Here is a 19,534-nt window from a genome sequence, read left to right as displayed (position 1 = left end):
AGATTTCATTTTTAATGAATTGATAAAGGGAATGTGTCACTTCTTTACAAATTTGCAGGATTTTGCTCTATTTTCTGGACTTTATTACTGAGGAAGCCATACTGTCTGAAGAGCATTCAGAGGTTTGCATAATAGGAACCTATAGTCTGGAAATGACTCTTTGCCTTTCGTGGGCATTCTCTGTGACCTGTGCAGAGGTCACTGTGCAGGGAGGGGAGTAGATAAGCTGGGACATCATGTTCAGTGGTGGATACTGTTTTCTGCCTCCAGCTTTCTAATAGAGATGCTATCTTCTATTGTAACGACAACTGGGACAATATATCAATTTCAGGCCATTTTTCTGACAAACTTTTTGGTGACTTTTGGCAAATAAAAAGACCCATTATTATGACAGTTTTGATAAATGATGCTCATAGTGGGTCAAAAGTCTAAATGTTTGTTAGAATTATGACCTTAAATCTTAAATATCGCAAATATTTGAAATGTATATGAAACCAACTTTCATTAAAGGAGGCCAGATATGATTTTTAAAAAGTAAATTTAAAAACAGGCAACATGGTGTGAAATAGGCAAAAAAATTTGCTATACAATGAGATAAAAGTCAACTAAAACAATTTCTTTATGATCAGCCATTGATCTAATGCGTATGGGTCTTGCCAACTGTACCCTGAAAGCAGCTGTTGGAGGACATTGGGACCCTTTGTTACTGCAGGAGACGGGCTGCTTCTTCAACTCTCTCCATGGAAAGGATTATTTATATCTCAGCATTTATAGTCACAGGATATGCCACAAATGTCCGATAAGTGCAATATGCCACAAATGTCCGATAAGTGCAAGTTCAAATTCTGGGACACACACCTATCTCGAGAATAGGTCGCTGGCTGCTGTAACTGGAGAGTTGGCCATGGATGCGCGGCTCTCTCCAAATGCTTCTCTGGGGGTTTCAAAAACAGCCAAGCGGGCCTTCAATCTGGAAATCATTGGTGTCTGAGATCCCAATGATGTATCCAGGATCTGCTCATTCTGGAAATGTATGGGCATCCCAGAAGCAGGACCCCTCCGAAATATTTCTTGTGCCAAGAAACATTGTGAAAAACAATAAAATGTATCTGTAATACCTGTAGGTAGGGCCAGACACGGACAATGAGCCCTGACCTAGAACCAACCCAACTTTCCCTACCTACTTGCACTTCAATAGTGTTGGGCGCGAATATTCGAATCGCAAATTTTTATCGCGAATATCGCCACTTTGAGAATTCGCTAAGATTTAGAATATAGTGCTGTATATTCGTATTCATGAATATTCTAAATTGTATTTAATCTGAACCCATGATTCCTCCCTGCTTCTTGCTTGTGAGCCAATGAGAAGGCTGCAATGTCTTTGTCTGAGTTTGCAACATCCCTAGCAACCAATAGGAAAGTTGCCCACCCCTTACTATATAAGAACCTCCCCAGCAGCCATTTTCTGAAGTTTTTTGCAGTTCTGAGAGAGAAAGCAGTGACATTGCTGTGCTCTCTGCTTTCCTGTTTAATTACATTAGATAGTTAGTTAGTTAGTTAGTTAGTTAGCTTATATATATATATAATACAGATAGTTAGTGATGCTGTCCATACATACTGTACATGCTATAGACATAGTGCTGTGATGTCACAAGTTTACAATCCTTAGTGCACCAATCAGTAATATATAGTCAGACCTGCTAAAATGTGATGTTGCACGTATTGCGCCAAAATTATCATTAATTGCAGATTTACGCAATCACGAATATATTGGAGCACTTGACTCTATCTGCATATAAGGCTATTGTAATGTTCTGCCGTGCCAACCATTTTCTCCAGTCTTTAGCAGCTTGAAAAATGTAGCAAAAGTGACCCACGCCTGTATTGCGCGCGCAATACGCGCATATTACATTGCCAATTTTTGCAATCAAGAAAAAAATGACGAATTTGCGAATTTATGATGAATATTCGCGAAAAATTGTGAATTAGAATATTGCCCAATTTAATATACTATATCGTCTATATTACTCCCCTAAGATCTTAATGAAATGTTACAAAACCAAACAATTTAGCTGTTAAAAATGTGGGGAGGAAGGGGTGGACGACGTCCATATATTGTGGACATGTACAAAGATCCAGCAATTTTGGGGGAATGTAAATGATAAAATAGAAAAATATCATCTGTTTAAAATCTCTGCATGCTTCGAGGTAGGTATTTTGGGAGTAATGACTAAAATTGATACTATTAAAGACCAAGAAATAGCATCCAAACTACTATTTTATTCAAGGAAATGTATTGTTGCACGTTGGGGAGATTGGGCGGCACCCGCAGTTAGGGAGTGGGAGAATTTTACTCGACTATCGCTTGTCAAAGAGAAATTTCATTTGGTGTCAACTAAGGAAAAAGATAGATTTGTTAGAAAGTGGCAGAAGTGGATGAAATAGTAGGTTTGGCTGCGGGGGGGGGGGGGGGGAGCCTGGGAACTCGGGATGGGGGGGAGCGCAACTGCTGTTTGTTCCTTTTTTTTTTGTGTTGTTGTCGTCTCTCCCAGGAGTGGACTAAGCAACAGGGTGGGTTGGAGGGTTATGGTAATATGCAATGGTCTCAATGCTGATATTGTAAAAAAAAAAAAAAAGGGGGGGGGGGGAATAATTGCTTGAATATTTGTATGTATAAAATAAGAAATCAATAAAGACTATCTATATAAATAATATATAAAATTAATATTGCCCCGCCGCTCATCACCATAGTTCAAGCCCTAGGTATCAAGACCACAACTGGTCGACAGTCCCTATACTACTAAGGTGCAGAGACAGACAAACACAAAGAGACAATCATAAAAACAGGGTCATACGTAAATGGGTCAAAATCAGACAGGCAATGCAGTACAAACAAGAGACAGAGAGTGTTCAGAAGACAAGCCGAGATCAGAACCAGACGGACATTGCAGTACCAAAAGAGAGACAGAGCATGGTCAGGAGACAAGCTAGGGTCAGAGGAGCGAGCAATCCCAAAAGTACAGGAACCAGGAACACAGTGAGTCAGAGACTATCACTGGTATTTGGCCAAGAAGGGGTTTAAATAGAGCGCCAAGCCCCAGGATCAGAACCTGATCTACTCAATCTACCGTACTGGACGGATTTCTAGGGGGCTAGTCACTTGGAAGGTCAGCTGGCTCTGTTAAAAAGTGGTGGCAACATCCTAATGCTGTTCTGTGCAAGCAGCGATTTTGCTGATATTGAGTACAAATCGGTAGCAATAAAAAATGACCTTTAGTGACTTTATAATTACATGCCACAAGTTCTGCATCAACACTACAGAGGTGGAGGAGGACAAAGTCTGGAAGAAGGTGAGGGGAGTATAGTCCAAAAGCAGGTGGAGGAGGAAAACCGTGTAGAAGAAGGCGGAGGAGAAGAAAACAGTGCAGAAGAAGGTGGCAAAGGGGAAAACAGCACCGAAGAAGGTGAAGAAGTTATATTATAATATACAGTGGATATAAAAAGTCTACACACCCTGTTAAAATGTCAGGTTTCTGAGATGTAAAAAAAATGAGACAAAGATAAATCATTTCAGAACTTTTTCCACCTTTAATGTGACCTATAAACTGTACAACTCAATTGAAAAACAAACTGAAATCTTTTAGGTAGAGGAAAGAAAAAATGTAAAAATAAAATAATATGGTTGCATAAGTGTGCGCACCCTTAAACTAATACTTTGTTGAAGCACCTTTTGATTTTATTACAGCACTCGGTCTTTTTGGGGTATGAGTCTATCAGCATGACACATTTTGACTGTGCAAGATTTGCCCACTCTTCTTTGCAAAAACACTCCAAATCTGTCAGATTGCGAGGGCATCTCCTGGGCACAGCCCTCTTCAGATCACATATTTTCAATCAGATTCAGGTCTGGGCTCTGGCTGGGCCATTCCAGAACTTTAATCTTCTTCTGGTGAAGCCATTCCTTTGTTGATTTGGATGTATGCTTTGGGTCGTTGTCATGCTGAAAGATGAAGTTCCTCTTCATGTTCAGCTTTCTAGCAGAATCCTGAAGGTTTTGTGCCAATATTGACTGGTATTTGGAGCTGTTCATAATTCCCTCTAGCGTAACTAAGGCCCCAGTTCCAGCTAAAGAAAAACCACCCCTTGGCATGATGCTGCCACCACCATGCTTCCCTGTGGGGATGGTGTTCTTTTGGTGATGTGCAGTGTTGTTTTTGCGCCAAACATATCTTTTGGAATTATGGCCAAAAAGTTTAACCTTGGTTTTATCAGACCATAACACCTTTTCCCACATGCTTTTGGGAGACTTAAGATGTGTTTTTGCAGAATGTAGCCTGGCTTGGATGTTTTTCTTCGTAAGAAAAGGCTTTCGTCTTGCCACTCTACCCCGTAGCCCAGACATATGAAGAATACGGGAGATTGTTGTCACATGTACCACACAGCCAGGACTTGCCAGATATTCCTGCAGCTCCTTTAATGTTGCTGTAGGCCTCTTGGTCGCCTCCCAGACCAGTCTTCTTCTCATCTTTTCATCAATTTTGGAGGGACGTCCAGTTCTTGGTAATGTCACTGTTGTGCCATATTTTCTCCACTTGATGATGACGGTCTTCACTGTGTTCCATGGTAGATCTAATGCCTTGGAAATTCTTTTGTCCCCTTCCCCTGACTGATACCTTCTAACAATGAGATCCCTCTGATGCTTTGGAAGCTCTCTGTGGACCATGGCTTTTGCTGTGAGATGCGACTAAGAAAATTTCAGGAAAGACCAACTAGAACAGCTAAACTTTATTTGGGGTTAATCAGAGGCACTTTAAATGATGGCAGGTGTGTGCTGACTCCTATTTAACAGGATTGTGAATGTGATTGCTTAATTCTGAACACAGCTACATCCCCAGATATAAGAGGGTGTGCACACTTATGCAACCACATTATTATTATTATTATTTTTTTTTCTTCCCTCCACCTAAAATATTTCAGTTTGTTTTTCAATTGAGTTGTACAGTTTATAGGTCACATTAAAGGTGGAAAAAGTTCTACACACCCCATTTTAACAGGGGCGTGTAGAGTTTTATTCCCACACACTGGGAATACTTTCTAGTGAGACAGATCGAACAAAATGCTGCTGGTTCACATTTGAATATGTAAGTTACATATAATGCGCATACCTACTAGCCTGTGTATTGAGGGACGTACCTGCCAGTATATTCTGTGTTAGCGCCGCTCACTGAATTCGTCCTGCTTTATTTTCCCCGCCTGCTGGCGCTGTATTCTGCTAACCACTAATCGCGCGTGCCGCTCCTGCCGGCAGCTCGCGCGTGCGGGGAAGAGATGTTTTATGTTTCCAAGGGATCCTTCGGCGTGACGTCACACCTTGATGCTACGGACGCCTTAATAGACGTATTCCTTCCTCAGGGATCTAACACTGGCAAGTACATCCCTCAATACACAGGCTAGTACGTGTGCGCATTATATGTAACTTACATATTCAAATGTAAAAATTTTGCTTTGTCTCACCAGAAAGTATTCCCAGCGTGTGATATATTATAATATAACTGTGCATTGGGAGCTGGCCACCCTCTCACCCTAATTTAGCTAGTTTAATAATATATCACCCGGATAACAGCAATAGTAGTCAGCACGGGTTCAATCACACTCTACCACCATTTTTATCTAAAATTAGGGGTTCTGGCAATTAACCCCTCTCGAACCCAGCAGTGACGGGACCCACACATAATAATTTTGTACTTTGTGGTCCCATTTCTATACGGCAGCGCGGGTATCCCTATATTCTTTTATCAATATAATCCTAATATATCTATTTCATCCACACAATATAAAAGTCAAATAAAAAGAACGCCCTTATTATATCCAGAGGGAAAAAATGGAATATTCATTGATTGTAGACACCATGGGAAAAAAATGTCAATGCGTCATGATTCCACTTCATTTGCTAATTAATATTGATGATTATATATAATAAGTAGAGACTTGATCCATATGCTGTATGCAGTTTGATTTATGAATTATTTAGAATTATGTTCTTCGTAATATAAATAGCAATCTGATTGGTCCAATTTCATAAATCAAAGCACATGATTGTCAGCATAGAAAGACAACTTGATCCAGATGTCAATGATCAGTGCTCAAAATTGATAGTTCGTAGAATCGTATATACTATATTCTTTAGTGGATGTAGATTATAGTATAAACATTAATACCTTGAAGATTTGTTACCAATATGCTTCAGGTAATTATTCAGATTGTATGCCTTTGGCCTCATGCACACGACCGTTGTGTGCATCCGTGGCCGTTGTGCCGTTTTCCTTTTTTTTTCGCGTTCCCATTGACTTTCAATGGGTCCGTGGAAAAATCGGGAAAATGCTCCGTTTTGCAGCCGAGACCGTGATCCGTGTATCCTGTCCGTCAAAAAAATATGACCTGTCCTATTTTTTGACGGACAACGGTTCACGGACCCATTCAAGTCAATGGGTCCGTGAACGAACACGGATGCACACAAGATTGGCATCCGTGTCCGTGATCCATGGCCGTAGGTTACTTTCATACTGACGGATCCGAAGATCCGTCTGCATAAAAGCTTTTTCAGATCTAAGTTTTCACTTTGTGAAAACTCATATCCGACAGTATATTCTAACACAGAGGCGTTCCCATGGTGATGGGGACGCTTCTAGTTAGAATACACTACAAACTGTGTACAAGACTGCCCCATGCTGCCTGGCAGCACCCGATCTCTTACAGGGGGCTGTGATCAGCACAATTAACCCCTCAGGTGCCGCACCTGAAGGGGTTAATTGTACTATAATATCCCCCTGTAAGAGATCAGGGCTGCCAGGCAGCAGGGGGCAGACCCCCCTCTATCCCCAGTTTTAAATTTATTGGTGGCCAGTGCGGACCCCCCCTCCCTCCCTCTATTGTAATAATTCATTGGTGGCACAGTGTGCGCCCGCCCCCCCTCCCCCCTCTATTGTAATAATTTGTTGGTGGCAGTGTGCGCCCCCCATCGGCCCCCCCTCCCTCCCTCTATTGTAATAATTTGTTGGTGGCACAGTGTGCGCCCCCCCCCCTGCCCCCCTTCCTCCCTCTATTGTAATAAATCGTTGGTGGCACAGTGTGCGCCCCCCCATCGCCCCCCCCTCCCTCTATAGCATTAACAACATTGGTGGCAGTGTGCGGCCTCCCATCTCCCCCCCCCCCGATCATTGGTGGCAGCGGAGTTCCGATCGGAGTCTCAGTTTAATCGATGGGGCTCCGATCGGTAACCATGGCAACCAGGACGCTACTGCAGTCCTGGTTGCCATGGTTACTTAGCAATAGTACAATAGTAGAAGATTCATACTTACCTGTTGGCAGCTGCGATGTCCGGCCGGGAGCTCCACCTACTGGTAAGTGACAGATCTGTGCGGCGCATTGCTAAATGAACTGTCACTTACCAGTAGGAGGAGCTCCCGGCCGGACACAGACATCGCAGCAGCCAGCAGGTACTGTAAGTATGAATCTTCTATTGTACTATTGCTAAGTAACCATGGCAACCAGGGCTGCAGTAGCTTCCTGGTTGCCATGGTTACCGATCAGAGCCCCAGCGATTAAACTGGGACTCCGATCGGAACTCCGCTGCCACCAATGATCGGGGGGGGGGGGGAGATGGGAGGCCGCACACTGGCCACCAATGTTGTTAATGCTATAGAGGGAGGGGGGGCCGATGGGGGGCACACACTGTGCCACCAACGAATTATTACAATAGAGGGAGGAAGGGGGGGCGGGGGGGGGGCGCACACTGTGCCACCCACAAATTATTACAATAGAGGGAGGAAGGGGGGCGATGGGGGGCGCACACTGTGCCACCAACGATTTATTACAATAGAGGGAGGAAGGGGGGGCGGGGGGGCGCACACTGTGCCACCAATGATTTATTAAAATAGAGGGAGGAAGGGGGGGGCGATGGGGGCCGCACACTGTGCCACCAACCTATTATTACAATAGAGGGAGGAAGGGGGGGGCCGGTGGGGGGGGGGCGCACACTGTGCCACCAACCTATTATTACAATAGAGGGAGGGAGGGGGGGGGGCGCACTGGCCACCAATGATATTCAAACTGGGGAGGGGGGGGGCTCTGCCCCCTGCTGCCTGGCAGCCCTGATCTCTTACAGGGGGATATGATAGTACAATTAACCCCTTCAGGTGCGGCACCTGAGGGGTTAATTGTGCTGATCATGGCCCCCTGTAAGAGATTGGGTGCTGCCAGGCAGCAGGGGGCAGTCATGTACACAGTTTGTAGTAAATTCTAACTAGAAGCGTCCCCATCACCATGGGAACGCCTCTGTGTTAGAATATACTGTCGGAAATTCGTTTTCACGATCTAACTCATATCCGACAGTATATTCTAACATAGAGGCGTTCCCATGGTGATGGAGACGCTTCAAGTTAAAATATACCATCGGATTGGAGAAAACTCCGATCCGATGGTATGAAAGGGACTCCAGACTTTACATTGAAAGTCAATGGGGACGGATCCGTTTGAAATGGCACCATATTGTGTCAACGTCAAACGGATCCGTCCCCATTGACTTGCATTGTAATTCAGGATGGATCCACTTGGCTCCGCACGGCCAGGCGGACACCAAAATGACTTTTTTTATGTCCATGGATCCTCCAAAAATCAAGGAAGACCCACGGACGAAAAAACGGTCACGGATCACGGACCTACGGACTCCGTTTTTGCGGACCGTGAAAAAATACTGTCGTGTGCATGAGGCCTTTCTCTGTAGCAAAAGATTGAATGTTACCACATTGCTGGCTTCTCTGGAGTAGGTCTTCAGTCCGAGCAGTGTTCCACTCGTAGACCGAACCTCCTAACTCCCCGTGTCACAGCCGGTACCTTCCCTGCATTCGGCGTCCCACGTGATCGGACGTAGGGCTCATGCACACGACCATTGTTATTTTGCGGTCCATTTTTCACGGATCTGTTGTTCCATATTTGCATTTTTTTCCCTCTGATTTAAGTCCTCTTCCGATCCGTTATTCCACAAAATATATCTGTATGGTTTCCGTATGCGATCATGTTTTTGCAGATCGGAAGCAGAAACAGTTACTTATTAATCACCAAATGCATGAGCAATATGGGCTGGACATAGCATTTCTACAGTATGGATCCGCAACATACAGATGAAATACGGATGACATACGGATGTGTTCCGTGTGCATTCCGTTGTTTTTGTGGACCCATTGAAGTGTATGGTTCCACATACGGTTTGAAAAAAAACGGAACGGAAGCAGAAAGAAAATATGTTCGTGTGCATGAGCCTTTAGAGGGGTTGTTTGAGTTATGAAAAAAATATACAGGGAGTGCAGAATTATTAGGCAAGTTGTATTTTTGAGGATTAATTTTATTATTGAACAACAACCATGTTCTCAATGAACTCAAAAAACTCATTAATATCAAAGCTGAATATTTTTGGAAGTAGTTTTTAGCTTGTTTTTAGTTTTAGCTATTTTAGGGGGATATCTGTGTGTGCAGGTGACTATTACTGTGCATAATTATTAGGCAACTTAACAAAAAACAAATATATACCCATTTCAATTATTTATTTTTACCAGTGAAACCAATATAACATCTCAACATTCACAAATATACATTTCTGACATTCAAAAACAAAACAAAAACAAATCAGTGACCAATATAGCCACCTTTCTTTGCAAGGACACTCAAAAGCCTGCCATCCATGGATTCTGTCAGTGTTTTGATCTGTTCACCATCAACATTGCGTGCAGCAGCAACCACAGCCTCCCAGACACTGTTCAGAGAGGTGTACTGTTTTCCCTCCTTGTAAATCTCACATTTGATGATGGACCACAGGTTCTCAATGGGGTTCAGATCAGGTGAACAAGGAGGCCATGTCATTAGATTTTCTTCTTTTATACCCTTTCTTGCCAGCCACGCTGTGGAGTACTTGGACGCGTGTGATGGAGCATTGTCCTGCATGAAAATCATGTTTTTCTTGAAGGATGCAGACTTCTTCCTGTACCACTGCTTGAAGAAGGTGTCTTCCAGAAACTGGCAGTAGGACTGGGAGTTGAGCTTGACTCCATCCTCAACTCGAAAAGGCCCCACAAGCTCATCTTTGATGATACCAGCCCAAACCAGTACTCCACCTCCACCTTGCTGGCGTCTGAATCGGACTGGAGCTCTCTGCCCTTTACCAATCCAGCCACGGGCTCATCCATCTGGCCCATCAAGACTCACTCTCATTTCATCAGTCCATAAAACCTTAGAAAAATCAGTCTTGAGATATTTCTTGGCTCAGTCTTGACGTTTCAGCTTGTGTGTCTTGTTCAGTGGTGGTCGTCTTTCAGCCTTTCTTACCTTGGCCATGTCTCTGAGTATTGCACACCTTGTGCTTTTGGGCACTCCAGTGATGTTGCAGCTCTGAAAAATGGCCAAACTGGTGGCAAGTGGCATCTTGGCAGCTGCACGCTTGACTTTTCTCAGTTCATGGGCAGTTATTTTGCTCCTTGGTTTTTCCACACGCTTCTTGCGACCCTGTTGACTATTTTGAATGAAACGCTTGATTGTTCGATGATCACGCTTCAGAAGCTTTGCAATTTTAAGAGTGCTGCATCCCTCTGCAAGATATCTCACTATTTTTTACTTTTCTGAGCCTGTCAAGTCCTTCTTTTGACCCATTTTGCCAAAGGAAAGGAGTTGCCTAATAATTATGCACACCTGATATGGGGTGTTGATGTCATTAGACCACACCCCTTCTCATTACAGAGATGCACATCACCTTATATGCTTAATTGGTAGTAGGCTTTCGAGCCTATACAGCTTGGAGTAAGACAACATGCAGAGGATGATGTGGGCAAAATACTCATTTGCCTAATAATTCTGCACTCCCTGTATGTAGCACTGTAAATCTGATGGGCAGCAATATATAACTAAGCTAAGCAAGTTTTAGGTAAAAAAAAAAATATTTTTCCTCATTTCCCTGGTTCTCTTCTGGCCCTTTGTTTACCTGCAGTAACAACAATCTCTGCCCCTCCCCGACTCTGCAAAGGGAGTTAATACAAGTGCTGCCCTGAGTGACATGTCTGTCTGCTGGAAGACTCAGCAGCATGTTGTATGTGTAGGACTTCAGGTCCCAGCTGTACAATGACACTGCTGATACACACATAATCTTCCCCCTACCTGTTATGCAATGCTCTGCAGAACTTCTCTGTCAGCTCTTGTGCCCAGCATTTGTCTCCTCACTGCCTGCAGCTACTCAGTAAAGCCTTCAGCCCTGAGTCTGTGCTGCTGAAAGGGTTAAGAATCCAGGGAGAGAGAAATAAGCAGCAGAAGGCAGTGCAGGGGGGCAAGGCCAGCACAGTGACCTCTGGTGTACAACTCTCAGGCTTCTGCACAAATCGTTATCAGAGCAGGGAGAGAGGCTGACATCACAGGTCATGTGACCCTCAGTGAAATCTGAGAAAGCAGCCACTGCAGATGCAGTAAGTGCATGGCAAAGATGTTACATTTGATTAGTTAGAAACATACAAAGAACAATAAAATAACCCGGACAACCCCTTTATTCTCCGATGCAGCGCTCTGTTGTTTGGTGTGAATCAGGGATTCGGATATTGCATTACTGTATCAAGTTGTGGCTGTACTGGGGATCTCTCTGGATTACTGTAGTCGTGGCAAACGATTTCTCAACCCGTTTTGAATCGCTACCTTCTTAATAAATGAACTGTGGGGCTTCAAGTGGTGCTATCCCACTAGTTAGGGCTCATGCACATGACCGGGGTTGTTTTGCGGTCCGTTTTTCACTGATCCATTGTTCCGTATCAGAGTTTATTTTTTTCTCTGATTTAAGTCCTCTTCCGTTCCGTTATTCCACAAAACATATCCGTATGGTTTCAGTATGCGATCCGTTATTACGAAGATCTTACTGTAATTATTCACTATAAGTATTGATTCATTAATAAAACTGCATACAACATCTGGATCAAGTCACACTACTTATTATATATAATCATGGACAGGAATTAGCAAATGAAGTGGAATCATGACGCATTGACATTTTCTTCCCACGGTGCCTACAATCAATGAATATTCATTTTTTTCCTCTGGATATAATAAGGGCTTTTTTTTTATGTGACTTTTGTATTGTGTGGATGAAATAGATATATTAGGATTATATTTGTATATATATTTTGATACAATAAATACTTTTTCTTGGTACAATTCCTGATGATTGAGTGCCTGGTACTTTCACACTAGCGTTATTCTTTTCCGGCACTGAGTTCCGTCCTAGGGGCTCAATACCGTAAAAGAACTGATCAGTTTTATCCTAATGCATTCTGAATGGAGAGCAATCCTTTCAGGATGCATCAGGATGTCTTCAGTTCAGTCTTTTTGACTTTTCAGGACGGAGATAATACCGCAGCATGCTGCGGTTTTATCTCTGTCCAAAATTCCGGAACACACTGCATTTTTTCCCATTGAAATGCATTAATGCCGAGTGTTCCGGCAAAACGGATCCGGTATTGCGGTCTGCGCATGCTCAGACCGCAAAAATGTGAAAAAAATAAAAATAAATGTTGGATCCGTTTTTTCCGGATGACACCGGAGAGGCAGATCCGGCATTTCAATGCATTTGTCATACGGATCAGGATCCTGATCCGTCTGACAAATGCCATCAGTTTGCATACGTTTTTGACGGATCCGGCGACGGAACTGCCTGCTGGAATCCTCTGCCGCAAGTGTGAAACATTATCCTACTTTTGCAGACTGTGCGGCCGCTGTGCACCTATATCCCGAAACCAAAACAGGATAGCCACTACAATTTTGTCTTTCATTATTCTGTGTATGTAAGAGAGGAGGTCACCATAGGAAGCAGCATGAGAAAAAGGGGGAAACCATGGGGAACATTTGTGAGGAAGGGGGGGGGGGGTGGAACACAGTCTGTGGAGGGGAGGAATAGGAGAAAAGTACAGAAAGTAGTGGCAAAGCTGGAGCCGCACGGCTCAGAATAATTGTGCAAACTAAAACGTTGGTGCAATTAGTCTGCAATTTGTGGTCACACAACTATTTTAAAGCTCCAATTTGGCTGTGATCGCGTAGTGTCTGTCTAATGTAGTGTACGGTATGTAGTGTCTGTCTAATGTAGTGTACGGTATGTAGTGTCTGTCTAATGTAGTGTATGGTATGTAGTGTCTGTCTAATGTAGTGTACGGTATGTAGTGTCTGTCTTATGTAGTGTACGGTATGTAGTGTCTGTCTTATGTAGTGTAGTGTACGGTATGTAGTGTCTGTCCAATGTAGTGTACGGTATGTAGTGTCTGTCTAATGTAGTGTAGTGTACGGTATGTAGTGTCTGTCTAATGTAGTGTACGGTATGTAGTGTCTGTCTAATGTAGTGTAGTGTACGGTATGTAGTGTCTGTCTAATGTAGTGTCTGTCTAATGTAGTGTACGGTATGTAGTGTCTGTCTAATGTAGTGTACGGTATGTAGTGTCTGTCCAATGTAGTGTACGGTATGTAGTGTCTGTCTAATGTAGTGTACGGTATGTAGTGTCTGTCTAATGTAGTGTAGTGTACGGTAATAGTGTCTGTCTAATGTAGTGTAGTGTACGGTATGTAGTGTCTGTCTAATGTAGTGTACGGTATGTAGTGTCTGTCTAATGTAGTGTACGGTATGTAGTGTCTGTCTAATGTAGTGTACGGTATGTAGTGTCTGTGAATGGTATATAGTGCGGTCTGTGATTGGATATTTTTATTTGCTGTGATCTGGGGTCTGGTCTAAATGTTGAGCAACACTATTTTTCATTGATATGAATGGTGGTGATTTTTTTTTTTTTGAGTACTTGGGGTTTGGGTACTGGGGCTGTTTTTGGGTCCCATTCCAGCCCTGATGGGCTCTCTGTATAATGCATGGCCATGTACCCCAGTGTAAGCTCTGGATAACAGGTGGGGGCGCTGAATAGTAACTTAGAATGCCTAGGAGTATATTAAAAACAGGTTTCCTAAACTAGGAAACAACTATAACCTCATAAATAAGTTTTAATTCCGAGCTAAAGCTTCCTAACCACAAATAAACCCGAGAAAACGAGGACACATAGACATGACATAAATGTCGGTGTATGCATAAAGAGTACATAAAGGTCCAAAGAAAACAGGCGAACGATGGAAAACAATGCAACAGAAAAAAAAAAAAACATTAGGAAGGATGCTGTATAATAAAATAACCAAATGACTAATGTAATAAATATGAAAAAATTAAATGAATGAATACCAATCATATAATCTAATATAAATGTAATCATAAGCTTTCATAAAAAATATTAAATAAAAATGATAATATTACAAAAAAGATAAACCATATAATCACAGGATTATTGTAATCATTATTGCAAGAACCTAAAAAGTAGTAAAGAAAATCTTACAAAAAAATACAAAAAAGTAGAAATAAAAAAAATCATTATACAAAAATATAATAAAAAATGTAAAGAATTTATTAAAATTGTCATGCCAACAATGAAAATTTTTTTTTTTAAAGGGATACATTTATGACACAAAAATATAAAAAACATAAAATATTCAATTAAAACTGATATAGATAAAGGCCACTTTCACATAGTCAGAATGTGGTCAGCATTTTTGCATCAGTATTTGTAAGCTAAAACCAGAAATGGGTCCAAAACACAGAAGAGGCACAAATATCTCTCGGTAGTTTTGGCTTACAAAAACTGACCAAATACTGATGCAAAATACTGGCCAAATACTGACCGTGTTAAAGAGTCCACGTACAAATTTCCACCAAGATACCATTCCTGCTGCACCTGTTTCATGCTGGTTTGCACTCCCTGTATTTAGGGCTCACACCTATTTAGGATTTATGCTTGCATTGTGCATCCCTTCCCTCTTACAATAAGTCCATTGTCTGTAGATGCTATCATTATCTTACATTGGTTATGAGTAGCTGGACTCACCTTTCAGATTTTCCAACCTTTCTGCTCCATCATGAAGGATAAAAGCCACCTCTGAATTTGCGTGCAGTCACTAACAATAAGGAAGCAAACAGAGCTGAGCGCTGCCGCCAGTCCTTCCCCTGGAGGGGGAGAGAATGATCAGTCCATTTATACCATGGGAAGGAGGTAAGGGACTGTGTATAAAGTTACACAATACAGAGACGCTTTGCAAGGAGGAGGGAGAAGTTATCACGCTCGGCTTGTGATGCACAGAAGATGGGACTATTATAACACAGTCAAGAGGTTCTTGTGTAATTGTTCCTAACTACAATTTAAAAAAATTCCCTTTTCATGTTGTTTGAGATCCCTTACAGTATCAGTCACTGGAAAAGATGGATGGATTGACAGCAATACACTTCCAACAAGGGTTGTCATCCAATTCTCCTTAAAGGGGTTCTCCAAGAGTATAAAATGTCCCCTCATGTGCCGGGCACCCCACAGGTAATATACTTACACCAGTCCCCGCGCCGCTCTTGGTTCCCGCACCGCCGGGAAAACACCTGGTGTTGAAAACATCCGGTGTCGGGGGAAGAGAAGCCAATGGCAGGCGGGGACGAGCCTCCGTAGCGTCACCAGCGATGCTAGGGAGGCTCGTCCCCGCCTGCCATTGGCTGCTCCCCTCCGACACCGGATGTTTTCATCCGTGTGCAGGGAGAAGCAGCAGCGGCGGTACGGGTACCAGGAGCGCCGCGGGGACCGGGGTAAGTATATTCCATGTCGGCACATGAGGGGACATTTTATACTCTTGGAGAATCCCTTCAAAGGGGTTGTCATGACATATATTAACGACCTATCATCAGGATAGGTCATCAGTATCTGATCGACAGGTTCGGACCCCCGCTGATCAGATATTGATGACCTGTGCTGATGATAGGTCGTTATGTCAGGACAACGCCTTTCAGCTGTTTGTAGAGGAGGAGACGCTCCATGTGCTCGCCGCTTCCTGGTCTTTACACTACGCGCTGTCTCCTGTGCAGCGGCGGCATAGAGTAATTACAAGTACTCGCACCATTCAAGTGAATGGACAAAGTACTCGTCATTGCACTGAAGCCCTGAGACGAAGCGCAGTGTAATGAAGAGGAAGTGGCGCTGACATGGAGCACTGCCTCTTCTTCAGGTGTCGGACGCCCACCGATCAGATACCGATGACCTATCCTGACATTATTATGTATGGCTGCACAACCCCTTTAAGTGCTGCAGAGCACATCCATTGCTGAAGCAATATACTGTAAGAGTAGAATATATATCACCGCCGATTCATTATGATTCTCCCGATCCGGGTGTTAAGATAACAGCCTCTTTGCAGAACCAGGGTAATGCATTTGTTGTCATATCCTTAGGATGTGGATGTAATTGAAGATGTACACAGTTGACTCACATGCTCTTCCAACCAATGTTGTGACGGGTCTCATTGTCTTGCTGGAAGATCCCATCCTCCCCAGGAAAGACAATCAGCATTTACGGGTGTACATTATATGCAAGGATGGATTCATACCCAAATTGGTGCCTTCCGCATGGATGACTGGCCTAGAGAATGCCACAAAAACATTCCTCAGACCATAACGATGCCCCCACCAGCTTGACTGCAGGGTGTTTGTTCTCTGATGTTTCTCGCCTGACACACCAACGTCCATTTCATGATGTAGAAAATATGACAACCCTTTGCCAATAAACAGAAGTCCAATTCCAATACTGAAGCGAAAATAGAAGCCTTTTCTGCTGATGCAACTTCATTAGCAGAGGTGCCGTGACCATCTGTCTCCTTTGGAGCCGACAGATGGCATAGAAAATCATAAATAAGATGGGCCTGACGGCCTGCCCCCTTCCCTGCCCGTGTCATGCCCTCTTTTTTAAACCTGGCATGAGTGAGGAAAAGCCGCTTATTTGCACCACAATCTACAACAGATATACTCCAACAAGTGTTAGTAAATGACTCCCTATGTGAGGATGTGCTGCACAAGAGAAGAGCAAAAGAGATGTCCTGGGCAGGAGAAGCCATCATGATGGTCTGAACAAGATCAAGAAAAGAAAATAGAAGAACTCCAATCAGAGAAGACATCCCCTGTGGGTCACTGGGTGGCAATTTATATTCTGCCTCTGAAGGATCAGATATATATTCACTTGTATGGCATGATGTCCCGACAGTCCCCTGGTGTTAACCTTTTAACCCCCATACAGGGATGCAGATGTTATGCTCTGTGGATTTGGATCCACTGTGCCAACCGCCCAGGGGTGCAGGGACACCGGAGCGGCATTCCAGAGGAATCAGGCTAACTTGTAGTCAGGAACAGGCTGAGGTCAAAGTCCAGAAAGGCAACTCTCAGTATACTAACAGGTAAATGGACTATAGCTCAGCTAGCAAGGTAAAGCAGACTAGCAGGACCTAGCAGGACCTGTAATGATCAGGCAAAGAGTGAGAGAGAGAAGCAGGTATTTATAGGGGAGCTGAAGAATGAGTTAGACATCGTTGACTTTAACAGTGAAGGTCATTGTTAAAGGGGCGGCCACTATGAAGGTCACTGTTAAAGGGGTGGTCAATGCTAAAGGGGCGATCACTGTTAAAGGGGAGGGCACTGTGGAGGTTGCTGTTAAAGGGGAAGGCACTGTTAAAGGGGTGGGCACTGTGGAGGTCAATGTTAAAGGAGCAGCCACTGTGGTGGTCAATGTTAAAGGGGAGGGCACTGTGGAGGTTATTGTTAAAGGGGTGTCACGACCATGGTTATGGTCGTGACTCTTGTGGTCGCATGCGGTTGTCAGCGGTTTTGGTCTGGTTGTCAATCACAGGTGAGGGCTGTAGTATTTTCCTCACCTGTGGTTGCTGCTGGCAACATTATTTATGTGGCAGCATAGCAGCCTGAGCTGTTGCGAGGCAGCTTGCTATGTTGTGCATGCGGTTGCACTTGGCAACGTGTGTTTATATGTGTGCACTTTCCTTGTCTGGTGTGCACGGGGTTTATTGTTTGTATTCCCCTTTAAGTTGCTGTCTTCCCTTCCCTGGTGTTGGAAGGGTTAACTTCCTTCCTTCCTTGTGTGTCTGTGTGGGTGTGGCTACTTGGGCCTATATAGTCTCTGCTGTGAGCAGTAGGCAGAGGGGTACTTCAGTCATGCTTGCTGGAGTCATCCTCCTACTAATTTACCATCTGCCAGTGTGGGCCACCCTTGTGGTCATAAGTTTATGATATATGTGATGTTCAGTTGATGTTTTCCTTTTGTTATTTGGTGCAGCTATGGATCTGGGTTCTGTGTGTGGATGTGTGTGTGCTGTGTCCATTTATGTTTGGGTATGGACACTAGCTTGTATTGCACAGGATCCAGTCTGTGTGTCTGTGGCAGGTAGGTGTGGAAGTACTTTTCATCCTCCTGCCATATCCATAGGCTGTTCATGTTCCTATCCCCTTGCAGCTTGGCCACTTTAGACTCCTGTTTCTCCCTGTCCAGGAGGAACGGGCTGTCTACCCAGCTCCTAGCTCAGGGATCTGCAGAGGGTGAGTAGGGATCCGAGGTTCCTGAGCATGAGCCCTCCTACCTATAAGGTCGGCTCATGTAGCTAGGAGTCAGGGTCAGATTAGGGACACGTTAGGAGGTGACCTGCTCCCTAATTCTGTGGTCCAGGCCAAGTAGCGACCTACCATCTTCTGGCATCACACGGCTGAGGGTTTTCCCCATCCTCAGCCGTGACAAGGGGTGGGTACTGTAGAGGTCACTGTTATGGGAGAAACTGTCGATATCTTTTTACAACACACGGAAACATAAAATGAAATAGATGAAATATACCCGTGCAAAGCCGGGTCCTACTGATAGTATATATAAAGATGAGTTTCTGTCTGTCTGGCTGTTCTGTATGCAAGACCAAATGACTGGACCGATCTTCACCAAATTTGGCACACAGGTACATCAGGATGTACTGTTCCTGAGATATTCCCAAAAAATTACCTGCATTAGCCAATACAAGCATGCAAGCCTTTATGTTCATATCCCAACTGTCATACACTGTCACGAGGGTGCCAAGAGCCACGTCTGACTCCATTATACCTGGGGGCAGGAAGTCGCAGCGGGTGGCTACGCGCTCTATGTCTAAAGCTAGTGCTGTTTCTTAATGGTAGCTTTCTGGGTTTGCCTTGCATTCCTTTTTGGCTCACTCAGGGATCCATAGCTTCTTCTCCTCAGCTGTTTCTTGTCCAGCAATCTGTCCAGTTTGTAATGCCAGGATCACTGCTGCGAATCATGGAGGCATAGAAGTCCATGCACGATACAGTCTTATCCTGTGATGGTGACCCATTTATTATCTGAGGAATGTAAAAGTGATAGCCGTCCTGCCCATTCCAGAAAACCGATGGATACTGTAGGGCATCATAGGACCTGTGAAATTCATTTATCCTTTGTAACACATTGTCTCTCTTACGTAGGATGATATCCCGCATATCAGAATTGTCCGTAATCATGACTATGACAACTTCGTTGATTGTAGGTGAAATGAATGTTCCAGGATGTTGGCTTTGCGGTGCATTGTC

General features: G+C 43.7%; 1 protein-coding gene across 3 annotated transcripts in view; it reads right to left on the bottom strand.

Moving 5' to 3' along the window:
- Window positions 1-19,534, bottom strand: part of B3GALT5 (beta-1,3-galactosyltransferase 5) — a 115,357-nt gene that overhangs the window by 50,429 nt on the left and 45,394 nt on the right. Inside the window, exon 1 of one of the 3 annotated variants that reach the window (XM_044287469.1) lies at window positions 14,985-15,106. The exons of the other annotated variants lie outside the window; for them this stretch is intronic. The gene's annotated coding sequence lies outside the window, so the exon portion shown is untranslated. Of the gene's footprint in view, window positions 1-14,984; window positions 15,107-19,534 lie in introns of those variants that run through there. 3 annotated transcript variants of the gene reach the window in all.

Source organism: Bufo gargarizans, chromosome 3 (genome assembly GCF_014858855.1).
Source record: "Bufo gargarizans isolate SCDJY-AF-19 chromosome 3, ASM1485885v1, whole genome shotgun sequence".
Lineage (NCBI taxonomy): Eukaryota > Metazoa > Chordata > Amphibia > Anura > Bufonidae > Bufo > Bufo gargarizans.
Note: the sequence above shows the minus strand (reverse complement) of the source record. Positions and strands in the feature narration are given on the sequence as shown.